The sequence below is a fragment of the Fukomys damarensis genome, unplaced genomic scaffold (genome assembly GCF_012274545.1).
Source record: "Fukomys damarensis isolate Sample0158 unplaced genomic scaffold, DMR_v1.0_HiC HiC_scaffold_16, whole genome shotgun sequence".
Lineage (NCBI taxonomy): Eukaryota > Metazoa > Chordata > Mammalia > Rodentia > Bathyergidae > Fukomys > Fukomys damarensis.
The window spans coordinates 5,322,115-5,338,645 of NW_022900928.1; the positions used below are offsets into that span (position 1 = coordinate 5,322,115).

General features: G+C 47.0%; 1 long non-coding RNA gene across 1 annotated transcript; it reads right to left on the reverse strand.

Moving 5' to 3' along the window:
• Window positions 1-905: 905 nt before the first annotated feature.
• On the reverse strand, window positions 906-2,189 carry LOC104876161. Its single transcript, XR_784264.2, has 3 exons — window positions 1,959-2,189; window positions 1,621-1,705; window positions 906-1,091 (listed from the first exon to the last, which is right to left on the reverse strand). It is a non-coding gene; the product is annotated as an uncharacterized LOC104876161 (long non-coding RNA).
• Between the last annotated feature and the right edge of the window lie 14,342 nt (window positions 2,190-16,531).

Genomic DNA, 16,531 nt, shown 5'->3' on the forward strand with positions numbered 1-16,531 from the left:
AAAACTTAATTTTGTTTGAATAGCCTTGTCCTTTTACAAGCGATGGTTCTGAAGAATCCGGTAATCCCGCTGGCTGCTATTGAATGTGTTGGTCTCTAATGACTGTCTGATTAAATCATAAAACAGTAAAAAAAAGTGCAATAGTTTGTGGCGCGAATGCACACTTGTTTAAGGATCGTGACTGTTTCCATGTTTCATTATTTCTCTGCACTCACTCCAGTGGCTGCCCCTACACCAGTCCAGCCCTGTCCCACAGAGAGGGTGGCCCACTCTCTGGGCAGTGCATGTGTTTACCTGGCAGTCAGGAAGCCCTGCACACAGCTCTGTTTGGAGTGTACTTTTTGTCTTTCAGCGAAGCCCAGGCGTTAGTCTGGGGAACACACACTCCCCGCCTCGGGGGACTTGCTGCTCCTGACCTGCTTACCAGATGTCCCAAAGGCACTTTGACCTTTGGCATTTGTCTTTCGGGGTGCATCCTGTTACATCACAGAGTGTGGCCTGTGGAGCCCGGGATGGAACTCACTAGCTGTGCACTGGCGTGGGCCCAGTGCTCCCTGCAACGCTGTCAACTTTCCTCCAAGTATGCATGTGCACATAAGGACCAAGTTCTCTCTGAGGAACTGAGTGCGAATCCTGAGGATCATTCCAAGACTGGCCGGTACAACTCTCCCTGGCAAGAGCTCCATGCTCTTCTGCACCCAGTGATGAGGATCCAGGGGAAGGGAGTGGAACCCCAGGGTAGGACGTGGGTCCTCAGGAGACCCACCATGACTCACACAGCACTGCTCTTTGCTTTCAGGTAAACGAGGAGTGATTGTCTATTGTGATAACCACTCAAAGTTTGGGGCGGTTATCGTAGCCCAGCTTAATCAGAGCAGGTATCCAGGCGTAGGGCAGAGCTTGGTGTTTATTTCTCATTTGATGCTTGCTTGGTATGAAGCTAATTAATAGCCTCTCTGAGCTTGTTATTTCATGGGGAATGGGGATATTTGTTGGCTGTGTGTTCTGTGGTCTTTCATGTGATGTCTGTCGGGTGTGGCAGGAGACACAGCAGAGGCTCAGGAAGACCGAGTTTATTACACACACAGGTCCTAGAAATGACAAGGAGGGAGGGAGGGAGGGGAAAGCTTGGGCCAGGTCCTTCCCTGGAATTTCTGTGGGCAAGGCAAGCAGGGCAGATAAACATGGTAGGACTGGCTGGCTGCTATACTATTGTGGTGGGGTCTAATTGAAAGGATTTGCCTGGTGCCTGACCCTGAGTGATGAAGGTGAGGAATTTTATCTAGAGGAGTCTGGGCTAGATGGAGGCGGTGCTCTGGGTCAGCATGTCTGTCAGAGATGCCCAGCTGAGCCCTTTGATATCTCTAAGACTTGGCTAGTCACACGAAGGGCAGTCTCTTCTTATACTTCACAAATTATTATTGGGACTTTAGGTCAGGTATGTGAGTCACCTAAGTTAAAGCTGTAAAGCCAATTTCTCTTTTGAAATCAGGAGTATAAAATTAGATTAATTATACTGTTTAGTTATAAGGTATCCGTCTATACTAGTCAATTTCTGACTGCCTGGACTAAATACCTGGCTCCCACAACTTAAAGGAGAAGAGGTTTAATTTGGCTTACAGTTTCAGGGGACTCAGTCCATGGTCAGCTGTCTCCAAGGCAGGAACAACATGGTAGAAGGGTGTGGTGAAGGAAAGCTCCTCCCCTCGTAGGAATCAGGAAACAGAGAGAGAGAGAAGAGAGAAGCTCAGGGAAAGAGTAAACCCTTCCAGGTCACACTCAGGCCCCAGCTCCAACCAGGCCCCACCTCCTCGAGCCAATTTAGCTCTGAACTCATTAACGGATGAGTGTAAATGTCCCCATGATCCCCATGATTCCAACTCTGAACCAGAAACCTTTTGGGGAATATTTTAGATCCAAATTATAACATTTCCTCCCAGCATTATCAGCTATCTCACCTGTTTTTATTGCGTGTCTGTCTTTATTTATTTCAACAGCGCCACAATCACTCGTGGACTCAGCGCCCAGCGTAAAAGATGGACTATTTCTTGGAAGTGCCCTCTGCCCATTCAGTCATGGGATGGGTCCGTTACTTAGCAGAGCCAGAAGTTTGGCAACCAAGGGAGACCCTGGCTTTAATCGGCGTGATCCAGATCATTCCAGCACCCAGTGATGTCGTGAGCCCAGTGAAAAATAGTGCCGCGATAGTAGAACTGTGAGTGCACCTCCCTGGATGGCGGATTCTCTTCACTGAGAGCGAGGCTGTCGCTCCCTTGCGGGACGGAGAAGGGAGGGGAGGTCCCAGATGTAGCAGCGGCAGCAGCAGCTCTCCCATGGTGCCCCTGGCAGCAGGGTCCAACCCCTGACACGCATTGTCTGCGTTTCCGGAGGTGCGGAAGTCAGGCCGCCATGGTCTCGGACGGTGGCTCACGAGGACCAAGTTCCTAAGCGACTGGACGAAGGTGGTCTCCTCAGAGTTTGGCATAGGTTAATGCAATTTCCCGGAGTCGGCAGCTCCGATGGCGTTGGTGAGATTCCCTCTTGGTCCTTTTCTCCTGCACCCTCCCCAACAACTTGTTATGGGGCATTATTAGCTTTCCGTTATTTTTGCTGATATCTATTGAAACTTGCTATTTCTTTGCGTTTGTGGGCCATATGTGTTTTTATTACCTGGAAATACTTGTTCATGCCTTTTAACTATTTTATTGTGTTTTTATTCTTTCCTTATGATTTCTAAGTAGTTTTAAAATTTGATTGCTTACATGCATGGAAATATTTTTCCCAATTAATTTCATGTATTTTCACTTTATTGTTTTCTGATTAGCAAGTGGTTTTGATTTTAATATAATAAATTCATTGACTTTTTTGTACTTCATGTGTACATTTTGTGTTTTGAGAAATCCTATTTCCTAAGGTCAGAAATGAGTTCGCCCATATCTTACACTAAAATATTTACTCCTGACTTTTGGTATTTGAATTTTCTAATTTTTGTGAGGCAGGTGGAGACCCAATTTTAGTTGCCTCTCACCTTCCTCAGTGGGGTTTCATCAGGCAGCCAAGGGTCACTGGAGAAAGTGGGAACAGGTGGCCACCGTGCACCTCATCCACCACGGTGGCCCTTCAGGACCGTGTGGCCTGGTGCCTCCGAGCTCGTGTATGCCTACTTTGTGACGTCCACACACGATGCCATCAGCCCGTGGTGCTCCTGACCACACGGTGCCCTGTGGCTGAGTGATGGGTGCTCATGGAGGTCTGAGTGTTTGGCAAGGTTGGGAAGGGCACGCCTGGTCCGGATGGAAACACGGCCGAGAGGCTATGGGCACCGACCCTGTCGGTGTCCCAGTGGAAGCGTGGGTCTGTGTTCTTCCCTGATGAAATCTGGGTCTGCTGCTGCTAGCACTAACTTGGGGTTCCTAATAGCAGCTATTCCTAGGGTTAGGTTAAAAATACTACCCCACAGAGTTAGCGTAGCCACATTTTGTTCAACTTCTGAGCCTTCGTTTTACTCAGTCAGCTGCTTAAGAGGAAGAGTTTCCTGGCAACACAGTTGCAGCCTCTGATTTTTGCCTAACAGTTTTGCACAACTGCCAAATAGCATTTGTCTAAGTTTGGATGAAAGAGGTACCATAGAAACCCTGTAACATAGCAAGAGAGCAGATTCAGAAGGAGAAATCCCAACCCACACTTATCGGCAGCTGCTATTTAGTGTGCGTTCCTCCATTTGATTCTGGAAAGCAGTGCTGTGCTTGATTCGGTCTGTGACTACATCAGGACCCATGCCAACTATGCCCCTGTACACGCAGGCAGCTGGCTTTGGACATGCCACTTGTGGTTATTTGCCAGACTCCTCCTAACACAGCGACGCATCATTTTAAAATAAGAAGCCAATGAAATTTTATCTGTCAGGAACCCAGACTCTCATCTTGTGACCCTGATTTTCTGAACGGTCTCGAAATACACCAGCTTTGCTGATGCTGTGCATCTGAGGAAGGAAGGATTCATTTCAATTGTTTGACTCAGCTGTAGTTGCTGAGTACTTAACACACAGTAGTTCAGTTATACAAACCTTACTGTGCACTTTTGTGCACAATGCCTGAGCTGGGGGAGATGAGGAAAATTTGTTTTTACATCTACTTGAGGAGACAAAAATATTCTTGGCAACAAGTAGTAGATAGTCCCCTGGCTACATGAGGCAGGTTGATTCAATGGCAAGATGTGAGGGGCTCAGAAAAAGAGTAGGAAGAACAACTTTAGGAATGAGAGCAGTGAAGGGAAAATCTATATATGTATGTATGTATATATATGTATGTATGTATCTATCATCTATCTATCTGTCTGTCTATCACATACCATCTAACTAAGTTACACACACACACACACACACACACACACATCCTGGAACCCAAAATTCAGGAAGTGGAATCTTGGCTTGGGGTTGTGCACCTTGCACATGTCTGTAGTCTCAGATCCAAGAGCAAAAGCTTCTAAACAGGGCAGAGAGTACTATCATTTAAGGATAAATATTTGAATGATTTCCTCAAGCTCTGGAGTGCTGGCTCAAAGACTCAAAGGTCCAAATTAGGGCTGGGGATTTAGCTTAGTGGTGTAGCCGTCTGCCTCACAAGCGCAAGGACCCGTGTTCAACCCCTGCAAGAAGAAGAAGAGGAAGATGAAGAAGAAGAAGATGAAGCAGCAGCAGCAAAGCTTCAAATTAATCCAGAATTCATGCTGATTTGTTAATTTCAGTCTTGCTATCTCGCTGTGTACTAAGGGATCACATTAGAATTCACCTCAGAGTTTTGTGACCATGAGTTTCCATTCCTTTCATGGCATTGCCTTGTCTATATTTCTATTAAAATAGCCCAAGTTAAGCTTTAAGAAAATCCAAACAGTAATTTAGAGAACAATGTAAGAACCGAAGCTCTGACGTAGCACACCTATGTGTGAGTGTGTGTGTGTGTGTGTGTGGACACGTGAGTTGGATACATATTAAAATTTTATGGAAAACATAAACACAAGAGAACACTGACAACAGGGAAGTGGAATTGTCCCCCGTTATTCCCTGTTTCCTGTTTATTGTTTTTGCCCTTTGATCCCCATTTCCTTACCTTCACTGTTTGGCTGCTTGCCTGGGAAATCAGTGCCTGCCTGGGAAGAGCATGGCGGGTGTTGGGGTGCTCAGCTTCAGACTGTTCTGCTTCCTCTTCCCAGTAGAACACAGACCTTTTCCTCTGGCTCCGTCCTTTGAGAAACTCTTTTCATTAAGAAATTCCCAGTGCAGTTTGTGCTGAACAAATGCAAAATACTCAGAACATTGTAGAGTTTTTCCCTTTATTCTAGTCCAAAAGCCAACAGAGGGCAGACTCTATATTTTTTCTTTGTCTTGAGCAAGGTTTAGAAAATGTTCTGACAGCTCAGGGGATTTGTTATCTAGTTAAGTGGGTGATTAGTAGCTTGATCCCCAGCAGGTTGTTCTAAAAACATTTCTCAAAGTAATCGTGTGTTGCCACACCAGAAGTTCAAAGTGGTAAAGCCACTTCGGAGAGAAGGGTTGAATGAACGGCAGAAAGACAAGTTCACTCTGGACGTAATGTGTGCCCCTCCCTGACCTTCCCAGCGTCCAGTCCTCTTGCTGGTGGCAGCATCTGTTCTCCACTGAGCACGTCTGTGATGGTCACCCCTCTCTGTCCAGCCACTTCATCCACTAGCGCTGAACACCAGCGTGTTGCCAGGCGTTGCTCCAGATACAGAGGGCACCACAGCAGACAGCTGCTCACAGGAGGGAAGGAAATAAAGTGACTGCAGGTAGTATTGAGTGCTATAAAGAAAATGAAGCAGGCTAATGATGTAGAAAGAGATCTACGGTCAAAATCTGCTGCATACAAATGAGCCCCATATTTTGGGGTTTGGTGACAATCTGAATTTCCCGCCTTTCCTTGGGGTGATGCTTCCTCCTGCTGCACTTTGTGAAGACTGAGGTCATGCACGCAGCAGAACTTTGTGAACTTTGTGAGCTCCGGCATGGCCTGGGTGGCCTCTGCCCCTCCTGGGCCCTGCTGTGTGGGGGCTCCGGCCCCGAATCCCAACCACCTTGGTGTCCAGCAGCCAGCGGGCAAATGTGGGCATTGCCAGGCATGTGAAGTCCAGGCTCAGAATTGCTACAGTGCCCCTCTGTGGCGGTCCAGCTGTCACAACACGAACATGCCTGGGTCTGGGAGTGAGGATTGAGAAAGGAAAGAACACTCAAGCCTGAGCGGAGACGAAAAGAAGTCTGGTTTATTTCGCAATAACAGCTCCTTTTATAGGTTCACAGCAATAGGAAGCTTTTAAGGGCACACAACAACAAAAAACACCAAGTCATTGTTTTTCAAAGACCGGATTTCCTGACTCTTACAGATAACATCAGTTCTTCAGCTAACGAGCTTCCTGTTATGTCAGGGTGATTTCCTGACTCTTACAGATAACATCAGATCTTCGGCTAATGAGTTTCCTGTTATGTCAGGGTCAAAGAGTCAAAACAAATTTAACAAACAGTTTCCTTGAAGAGTAGCAAATGTTGATTCCTTAATTATACAAGAAGAATTTATTTTCCAAATGTCAAACTCCAGTGGGCCATGACTGGGCCCCGACACCCCTCCCACTTCACTCTATGATCAAAGCAAGTGTCCAGCTCCCTGGATTCGAGGGCAGGAAGAGTAGACGCCATCCCCACAGACGAAGCAAGGAAACCTTTCTGACTACCTTCAGTTTATTACAGCATGGATGTAGGTAGCTGGAGGACCCTTTCACAGGCATTGAGCTCTAAGGAAGCAAGAATGAGATCTGTTCCTCCTCGCCAGAATCTACAACTGATACCAGAAATAAATGACTCTGTCAGTAATGTCAGGAAAAGATGAAGAGAGCAAATACTTGGTCACATAGTACCTGCTCTTCACCTAGTGAGCATGGAAGGCTTTGCTAGTGGACACAGGGTTCTTCTTCAAGAACCCTCCTAAGACCTCAGGGCTCTGCTGGAGAGGACGTTTCAGGTAGCTTGTAATAAAGCTGTCATGTATTATGTCACCATGGGAAGAAACCCCCAGGACAGTTTCAGGGAGGTCAGACGAGCTGGGCGTGGATGGCTGTGTAGGATTCAGAAAAGCAGAGGAAAGGAACCAAGGCTTTTACTGGTCTGTGTTCTTTCTTTAGATCAAGGTGGAAAGCTTTGACAAGTGAATTTTAAAAACAAAATGCTTTGCTCCTGGATGGGTGAATCCCCTTTGGGACGCAAGGGTCTCTGAGCAAACTGCAGCTTCTGGGTAAAGAAGGAGGAGCCCCCTTTCTCTGGGAAGACACAGTCCTGGTCTAGAGGACCCGAGGCTTTGGTGAGTCATGGAAACTCCCGAGCATGGCCAGCAGCTCCAGTCAGATATTTGAATAGGAAAAAAAATCCCAATACCACAGAAATAAAGCTTGTGCTTGGGTTTGTGGTTTTCATCTCATGTTTTGGTCAACGCAAGCCACAGGCTATCTGGACTATTTTGGTAAGCAGTGGTCTTTCAGGCTGAAGGTATGTTCCTCTGTTTCTTTATTTTAGGACCAGTGGCATCTACCTCATGTTCAGTTGGATTTATAATCACAATGGGGAAGCATCCAACAATGATTATATTTTCTCCAAGTCAAATGCACCAAGCAAAAAGAAAAGCACCAGTCAGCCAATGTTTTGTCGACACCATGCCAAGCTATTAGTTAGACTAAATTGACTCTCTGCCATCCCTTTCATTTTCCTAGGTGGGGAGGAGGCCTTAATCAGTGAGGAGACCAGACATCCAGCTTTGGGTGTTTTGATGCTGAGATGAAATTAACCTGTTGATAGAAACTTTCACTTTTCCATGAGAGGTTGGGCCACTATACCCACAGCACTATATACATTATATGAATTTCCACAGAGTTGCTGGAGCTCTCCATGTTCCAATGTATGGACTCAAACCTTTCTAAACTCCTACTATCTTCCTACCTTAAATTCTATAATACATACATCACCGTTGGGGAAAATCTTAGCCTGATATTCAAGATACTTTGCCTAACAAGCCTCACCCTTTTGTGCCATGCCTCTCTGGTGCTTTACATACCCCAGACCAGTCTTTCTTGGCCTCTGCAGCACTGACACTTGGGCCTGGACAGTTCTTTTTTGTGAGAATTGTCCTGCAGATGCAGGTTTCTCCTCCTTTCCTTCTTGTCGAGTTCCATCCCTAATGCTGGGGTCCTTCTGTTTGGTAAGCTTTCCAGCCATCGAGAGTGAGGCAGTTTCTTCCAGCTGCCAAGAGCCAGGGGGAGGGAGGAACAGCAGGGGAGGCTGAACATGGGAGACGGTGTGCACTCTGGTTGTTAATCACTGGATCCCCGTAGGTTAACGGCACCAACACTGGTCACTTTATGCACTTTGCTTTATGCCTAAGTTGTTTTAATGCTCATGTCAGCAATATACCTAGCTGCATTCTCTCATTTAGTTTTCTTCCAGGCCGGGAGACAAAAGTCATTATCTCCTCATTATCTGGGGAGGAGGCACTGGTCACGGCCCAGAGGGTAAAGGAAGAAGCTGGAGCAAAGGCAGAGCAGACTGCCTCTAAAGAGTCCCTGCTTTAACCTGTGTTTAAGTTTGCAGTGATTTTGGAGATGTTTCCCTGAGGCCATTTGCTCGGTTCCATCTTCCTGTCATTGAAGGTTGGATCATCCTGAGAAAACCCAATAGGATTTCCATCTTCCTGTGTCTTTCCATTCCCAGCTTTCACTTTCCTGTAATGACTTTCTCAGGCCTTCCACTCCAGCGAGAGCCTTTCCAGGGCTGAGCTCAGCCTGAACTTGAAGCTTCTGGGAACGAGTTAGGAAGTCTGTTCAGCTGTTTCTGTAGAGGGGGAAAATGATATAAAATACACAAAGTCCCTTCTCTTCCATTCCCAAAATGGAATGTTTGGTGTTTGGTGTTTGGGCTTTCAAGTTTGCAGGTGGTCAGAGCTCCAAGAGAATGTCCAGAGTTGCTGGAGAGGGCACACACGCTGAAGCCCCTTCCCTCCTTGCCTCTCACTGAGAGGAGGGTGAGCGTGAAGCTGGCTGCTCACTAGGGGTTCGTAACCGTGCGCCAACTTGGGATTCCCATTGGGGCTTCCTCCTCCAGTCTTCCTCGGTCCTCTCCCCATAGGCTTCTCCCTGGGTCCCCTGTTCTCCTACAAAGCATATTTAGTGCCGAGGTTAGACAAAGTGCCCCTCGAGGGTTCATTCTTCGTCCACTCAAAAGTATTTCTTGGATTCCTACAACGTGCTAGACATGGCACCAGGCTTTTCTTGTGCATGATCACATTTATTTCCCCATGGCCCCTACAGTTTATATAAGGATTCCACTGTGTGGCCAGCTTAGGGAAGCTGCCCTGTATGAGAGCAGAGCTGAAATCCAGCCCAGAGGTTTGTCTATTTGCGAAACCCATGTTTGTAAACACAATGAACCCTTTCCTCCTAGTAATAATCCAGAGCCTGGAGACCTGAGTTTTGTTTATGTTCCCCAAGGAAAGGTTGGGGGAAGAAAGGTGCTGTGTCTGACGAAAGGAGCAACTAGATAGTTCATCAACGTGATGTGGAAAAGGGAAAAAAGAGATGTTGTTGTAACCTGAATAGAGAGTGCATGAAGAGAGATGCCAGCTCAAACTGAAAGAACAAAACTAAAAATGATGACACAAGATGCAGAGAATGGGGATGCTTTACACACTGCTGGTGAGAAAGTGGATTAGTGCAGCCATTGTGGCAAGCAGTGTGAAGGTTCCCAGAGGAATTAAAAGTACAACAGTCACTTGATCCAACAATCTCACCGCCAGATGCATATCCAAAGGAAACAAAATCAGGAAACTCCCACTCCTGTGTTTATTGTGTAAGGTTCACAGTGGCTAAGAAGTGGAAACAACCAGTGTGTCCCCAGTGGAAAACGTCAGCCACAAAAGGGAATCTAGTCCTCTGCTTCCCAACAGCGTGGGCGGGACTGAAGGCTGTTGGGCTAAGTGACTAAGATGGACAGAGCGAGACAAGTGCCCTGGCCTCACCCACACGGGCAAGTGTGGCAGGTGTGTAAGCCTGTCGGTGTTATGGAAGCCAAAAGGAGAGTGTGGCTACAGGAAACAGGGACAGTTCGGGTGGTCAGTGGGTCACAGAGGAACACGAAGCTTGGTGGGGTGCTGCTCCCTGAGGTCGCTATGGAAGATGATATTTTACAGTATATTTCAAGAGGTAGACGTCTTCTGAATGCTTCCACCATAAATAAATAATGAGTAAGGCAATAAGTATGTTGAATTGAATGTAAGCATTATATAATGTACATATGTGTCAGAACACTACACAGCACCCCGTAAATATGCACAACTTTTGCGTCCATTAAAATCAATTTATTGTACAATATAAAGCTATTTCTCATATTTGAGTTCCACAGTGCGTGAATGCACCTCCCTAGGGCGGGGGAGCACTCATGTGCTGAAAACACCATGCATGTGCTACATGCAGAGTCAGAGCCACATAATGTGGCAGGGCTGCTGTGTCTCAGGGAGGGGCGGGTGGCCAACGGCTGGGTGACAGAGCAAGCAAGCGTGGTCCTCTCTGCGCTTTGTTTTCTTTCTTCCCTTTTCTCTGGTGGTGTAGATGCTCTTCCTCGGAGCCACATGCCCAGCCCCACCTTCCGACTCTGCCTACTCCACAATCTATACAGCCACAGTAAGTGTCTTTGCCTGCTTCCACTTGGGTCTCTTCACTTTTCTTACAGCAAATTCTAGCTCTCGTGTTCTCAGACTGTGCAACTCCTCCCCGGGTAAAGACTTGAGCTCGGGATGCAGTCACAAGTCTGACTTCCTCACTGTATTAGCCCGTCAGAGGTGAACATGGTGTAGAAATCTCATTTCACTTTCTGGTTGGCAGGTTCCGTCCTGGAAACATGAGCCTCTTCCTACTCACGCTTAGTTCTTTCTCAGTTCAGCTGAGCTTGTTCTGTTTAACTCCTGGGTCACCGAAGAACTGCACCCTGTACACCTGAAGGCTTGATGGGAAGGGGCCAGGTCCTTCCTGAATTCTAGTTTCACCACAGCACAGAAAGAGCCTGATCTGCAAAGGCTGGTAGCAGGGATGAGACGGTGGCCAAGGAGAGCAGCAGGGAGCAGTTGGCCTAGGTGACAGGTGACGTTTGAGGCAGGAAGTGGAGCAGCTTTAAGTAGCTCTTGTAACAGCTCGTCACAATGCGTTGCCGTGTTTAAGATGCATGACGTTGTTACAGTGGTGTCTCTGCCACATCATAAAATGTTACCCATTTTACTGCTTTACTGTTCCTTCCTTCTGAGTCTAGTACAGTCTAGTAGGTGCTCCACAAATATTTGCTGAATGAAATTTGTTGACCTTTCCTTTGAAAAAATAGATTTACTTTTCTTTGCCTAGTGATTTAAAGGCAAGAGTATTGGCTGCTTGCTTAGGTAAAGATTTTTACAGAGGAAATGAAATGGGAAAGCCCAGGAAACCCTGCCATCCTGTTAATATTGTGCTGTTATTGTAGGCTGTCTGTCCAGACTTTTCACTGAAAGTCTTTTTTTTTTTTTTTTTAAATGGTGAAACTCTTGGAAATTTGAAGGTTTATGGAAAATGTGATTAAGGGTTGAGTATTTATCATCCGTGAGCCCTTTGCCAATTTCTCAGACTGAATGAGTTTTTGTTTGAGCCAAACAGTTAAAAATGGTTCTATTTTTGAAGTTTTCAAGTAGCTCAAATGACTTCAATTTGGAAAAGAGATATTCTTCTTTGCAGCGCAAGTTCATGGCTAATCTCACACTCACACACACACACACACACACACATCAGTAGTCACGGGGCTGGACTGAGTGCTTCTGTGCAGGGAGAGCAGATTCAATCAAGTGTCCTTGGGCTGCCCTGGGAGGGGCTTCTCTGTGCCTCACCTGAGGCCTCATGCTGTGCAGCTCAGGTGGTGGCCGCTGGAAGAGAAGCCAGCAAGCTGGAAGACTAGCAAGCTTCCTTCTCACTTCAAGAGCCTTGTAAAGCTCCGTGGTAGCCTGGCTTCCCAGGTCCTTTCAGTGAGAAGCATTTCCAGCAGAGCTGAAACTGGGTTTGGACCCTTCCGAGCTACCAGCCCTGGCGAACCCGGAACTACAGACCCGGCAGGTGGCTAGGACTGCACCCTACACATGGAGACTCTGGGTTTACTCAAAGAGGATCATATTGCCACATAATGCTTTCTGAGCTGAGTCCACGAAGAGACTGTCATTACAGCTGGGGCCTGCCCTTCCGTTTTATAGGCCCAGATATTGCATTTTTCTAGGGTAGCCAGGCACACATACGCAAATGGTGCTCAATAAATATTAGAAATATTTATGGTCTTATTTTCTCCCACTTTGCTAGCCTTATTTCCAGGTTCTGGGAATGGACTCACGGTAGCGGTCTGCATACGGGTCTTTCTGAGTTGCTTCCACATGCAGCACGCCGGGTTCGAGGAATAAAATAAGGGCTCTCTTGTTAGCATTTGGAAATGAAGGACAAGTAAATTCTACTGCAGCCTTCACTCTCTTGGCTCCAGTGCGGAGGCTGTCGGTGGTGGAAACACACATGGGGCCTTCTCTTATGTGATCAGGAACAAACTCGTCTTTTGCTTCTGAAGGGGCCTTCTTGGAGTGGAAGGTGGAGCCCGGCTCACAGGAAACGTCTAGACTGTCTAAGGCTTATTTAAAACACTATGTTTTTCACTTCAACAGAAGGACCCGCAAAATAACCCTGCTCAAAGGAGTTTTCTTGGCCAGCTACCCATGGGCACATGGCGCAGTCACAGTGACCTGCTGTCTGTGACCACACCTCCCACACCTGACAGCCCTCTCCTCACACTGTCGCACGAAACTCTCAGAACGTGCACAGTGTCACCCACCCTCCAGCTCTGCAGCACGGGAGAGGCTCCTCTGGGGCTCGAGAGCTTCCACGCTTTCTTGGATTTCCCCAGCAAGTAGCAGCGAAGGCGCGATATGAGTTGTTTTTACTCCCTATGCTCCCGACAGCGAGCCCATACTATAAAGAGCAGAGAAGAGAGACGGGGGAGGCAAAGTGAAGGGGCCAGGGCTGGATACAACCGCCACCCGATGGGTCGGCAAAAACCCAATTCGTTCCCAGTCCTTTCCATTCGATGGGTGTGGAATCTTGTGGGAAATGTCAGGGGCCTGGGCCAGCGAGGCATAGCTTTGGCAAGGCCCTTTGTTGGGTCTTGGGATGAGGGTTGGGCAAAGATCAAAGCAAGAGAAGACATTCAGGAAACCCATTTCCTAAACTGCCTGTAGGAGGAAACTTTCCCGACTGAAAAATGCAAGGCCATTCCCACCCTGGAGCAAGGAGACTGTACCTCATTAATCGGAGGGGTCAGGCTTCCTTTGGTAAACAGTAAGCTCTTGACATACAAAATATCATCTTCTTTTCATAGAAGAGCAAAAGACAGATGGCGAAATGAATAAGCCACCGAAGTAAACGCTAGCTAGCATCGGAGTGGCATGGAACTTTTTTGGGTAACACTCAACCATGGCAAACGTGCTAGAGAGGGTGCTGGTTCTGCCTTCATAGCTCTGTCTTCACCCGGCCCATCCAGCAGGGTGCACATAGCCCGGGCTGGGGGTCAGAATTGCAGCTTGGAGTCCTAGGGGTGTGCTGGGACCCACAGGTCCCCTGCACAGCTGGGGAGAGCAGCTGAGTCCTGGAGGTCAGAGAATAAGTTGCCTAGAATCAGGAGGAGGGATACTAGCATCAAGTCCAAATAAGAAGGAAGATGTGGAACCAAAGGGTGGGGCTTAGATCCATGCAAGGCTGGAAGAGCTGAACACATTTTCCTGGGACACCGGGGATCAATCTCTACAGCACTAGACAAGTTCCTGCTGTTTTCTTTTCATGGACCAAGCCTCCCTCATCCACAATGAGAATGACCTAGTCGCTACCCGAACATCTGGGCTTCCCACTTCTCCTGCTGTGTCCCTGCAGATTAATCCATCTTTTTCCTTATGGAGTGAGTCAGATTATAGCCCACCTCCTCCATTAGACCTCCCAGTGCCTCTCCATGGAACTTGGAATGATTTCCAAATTTCTTATGAAGGCTATCCATTTCCTCTACTACCTAGCCCAGTTTTCTTCCAAATTTTTCCACTCTTTTTCTAGTTTAGTCTGCTATAATCCCAATAGTTTTTTTCCTTTTTTAAAAAATTTGTCAAATATAAATCTCCCTCTGCTTGGTGGATTTTCATCCTTGTTCCTTTATTAGTAATGCTCATTGCTTTGAGATTTATGTTTTTGGCTTCTACTCAAGATCTAAGACTCAGTTTGAATGTCCTTCCTACTTACTCAGAGATAGCTCTGAATAAGTCATCTTATCCAAAATACTACATAGCATTGCCTACAATTATACTTACATTTTAGTTTGGCAGACCTGGATGTTTGAAGAATCTTTACATTTGTATTCACAAAGTATAGACAAAATAATGTTCTCACCAAATGGTGAATACCATGAGCTGTCTTTACTGGGTGCAACATTTTATAAAACTTTGTTATGGTCAAATGTGACCCTACATATGAAAGTGCTGGGCAAGTGTAAGCTTTGACATACAGCCAGGGACTCCTAGACGAAGAATCAGAGTGACACATGCAGATGTTAAGGGATTTGCATTTCATCCCATATAAAATCAGAGAAAGCAGCCTTTTGGTAAAACTTCAGTTGGCAGCTTTTCAGTTAAAGATGGGAAGTGCAAACTGTTCGGGCCATGCGTCCAGCGTGCTGCCTTCGGGCTGGAGCATCCTGTAGGAGCCACTTCGAGGGGATGCTTGCGGCCTGGCTGAGGGATCCTGGTGAGTCATGGAATGTCTTTGTCTCTGGGTTTCTTCACCTGAAAATAGTTTGAGCAAGTCAACATCTACCCTAGCGATAGCCTGGGGACGCTCTGAGAGATGGGGAGTGGAAAAAACACTTTGAGCAGTCCTTGCTCAATAAATGCTAGTCATCTTCCCCCGCTTGGCAGAGCAACTGAATATCAGCACACTGAGAGGCCTTGTTCAAAGTTGCACAACAAATATATCGTGGGATGGGACCTAGGTCCAAGCATATCTGCTTCCTGAAGAATTGTGGAGCGATCTGAGAAGTTTGGAAGGATTTAAGCAATTAAACATGGGCTAATGCCTCAAGGAGACATAGGCTACAAAGCAGTGTGTTCATTAGAATATCACTTTCTGCCGAAGATAAAAAGGGATGAAAAGTCCTGAAAGGACACAGAGCAAGGGGCAGAGGAGCAGCTCGTGGGTGTGCAGCGGAGGGATTTGGGGAACGTGAGTGATTTTGACTTCTTTGTGTTTTCCACGTTGTGAATTTTCAGCAGCTGTGACTTCTGCAATCACAAAAAAGTAAGAAGATGAGGCAAAGCACCATCAGAGGACCTGCATTCCACTGTCTCCTGCATGTGGGACTTCACCAAATCCTTGTCTCATGCTTACTGCTTTACATTTCCAGGCAATTCTAACCCAGGGTTTTGCTGAGCTCCCCTGGCAACCTCTCTGTTCACCAGTGCTGCACACTGCTGCGCTCTAAGTGTTTTTTAGGCCTTTGCTTCTCACACACCTATATAAGGTTTCTGGCCTCAGTACCTTGTACGCTGGTGCATTAGAAATCTTTGATGAAGCATGTGGCAGTGCATGACAATCATTCCAGCTACTCGGGAGGCAGAGGCAGGAGGGTCACAAGTTTGAAGCCAGCTCTGAGTAACTTAGTGAGAGTCCATCTCAAAAGAACCATTAAAAAAAATGACACCCATCTGGATGCTGACTTTAGAGTGGGCACTCCCTTAAACCCAATTTCAAAATGACTGAGGTTGTTCATAAAATCCAGTTTCTCATACTAGTAACTGGTAACGACTCATTTCTCTATTTTATTTCCCACCAAAACTTTTTTATTTCCCAGTAATTTTCCTTTTTATATTATAGAACATTTGTGAGCCACAATTAGCATCTGTATTTCATGTCCGTGTAACATTCCATACCTAGACTACTAGTTAATATTAAGTTGGTTTATAATCCCTTCCATCCTGGGTGCCTCCTCTGGTGGTGCAGCCAGAATATCTGAGGCCACACATCTGAGGCATCCAGGTTGCTGGAGGAGTTTTGAGCTCCCTCCTGAGCAGAATGGAGCAGGAGCCTCAAAAGCAACGTGGACCGTGTGAGGCTGGGAGTCCAGGCCGCACCTGCTGGCCGCTGGGGCTCCCAATGGGCCATCTGTGATCCGGGCTTTGGTCATTGCAGAGGCTGAAAGAACCTGGTGTCTTCCACCAGCAGCCTGTGGCCGGCGGGCTCCTACAGAGCGTATGGGAGTGCTCCTGTCATCAGGCTGTGACTGTGGGGACTACTGGCCCCAGGCGATGCGTGTCACAGACAGAGCATCAGTGAGCAGTTCTGCAGACAGAGCAGCCTGGGAGAAGGAGGCCAAGGGCTTCCGATGTCAGGATGTGTATGTGAG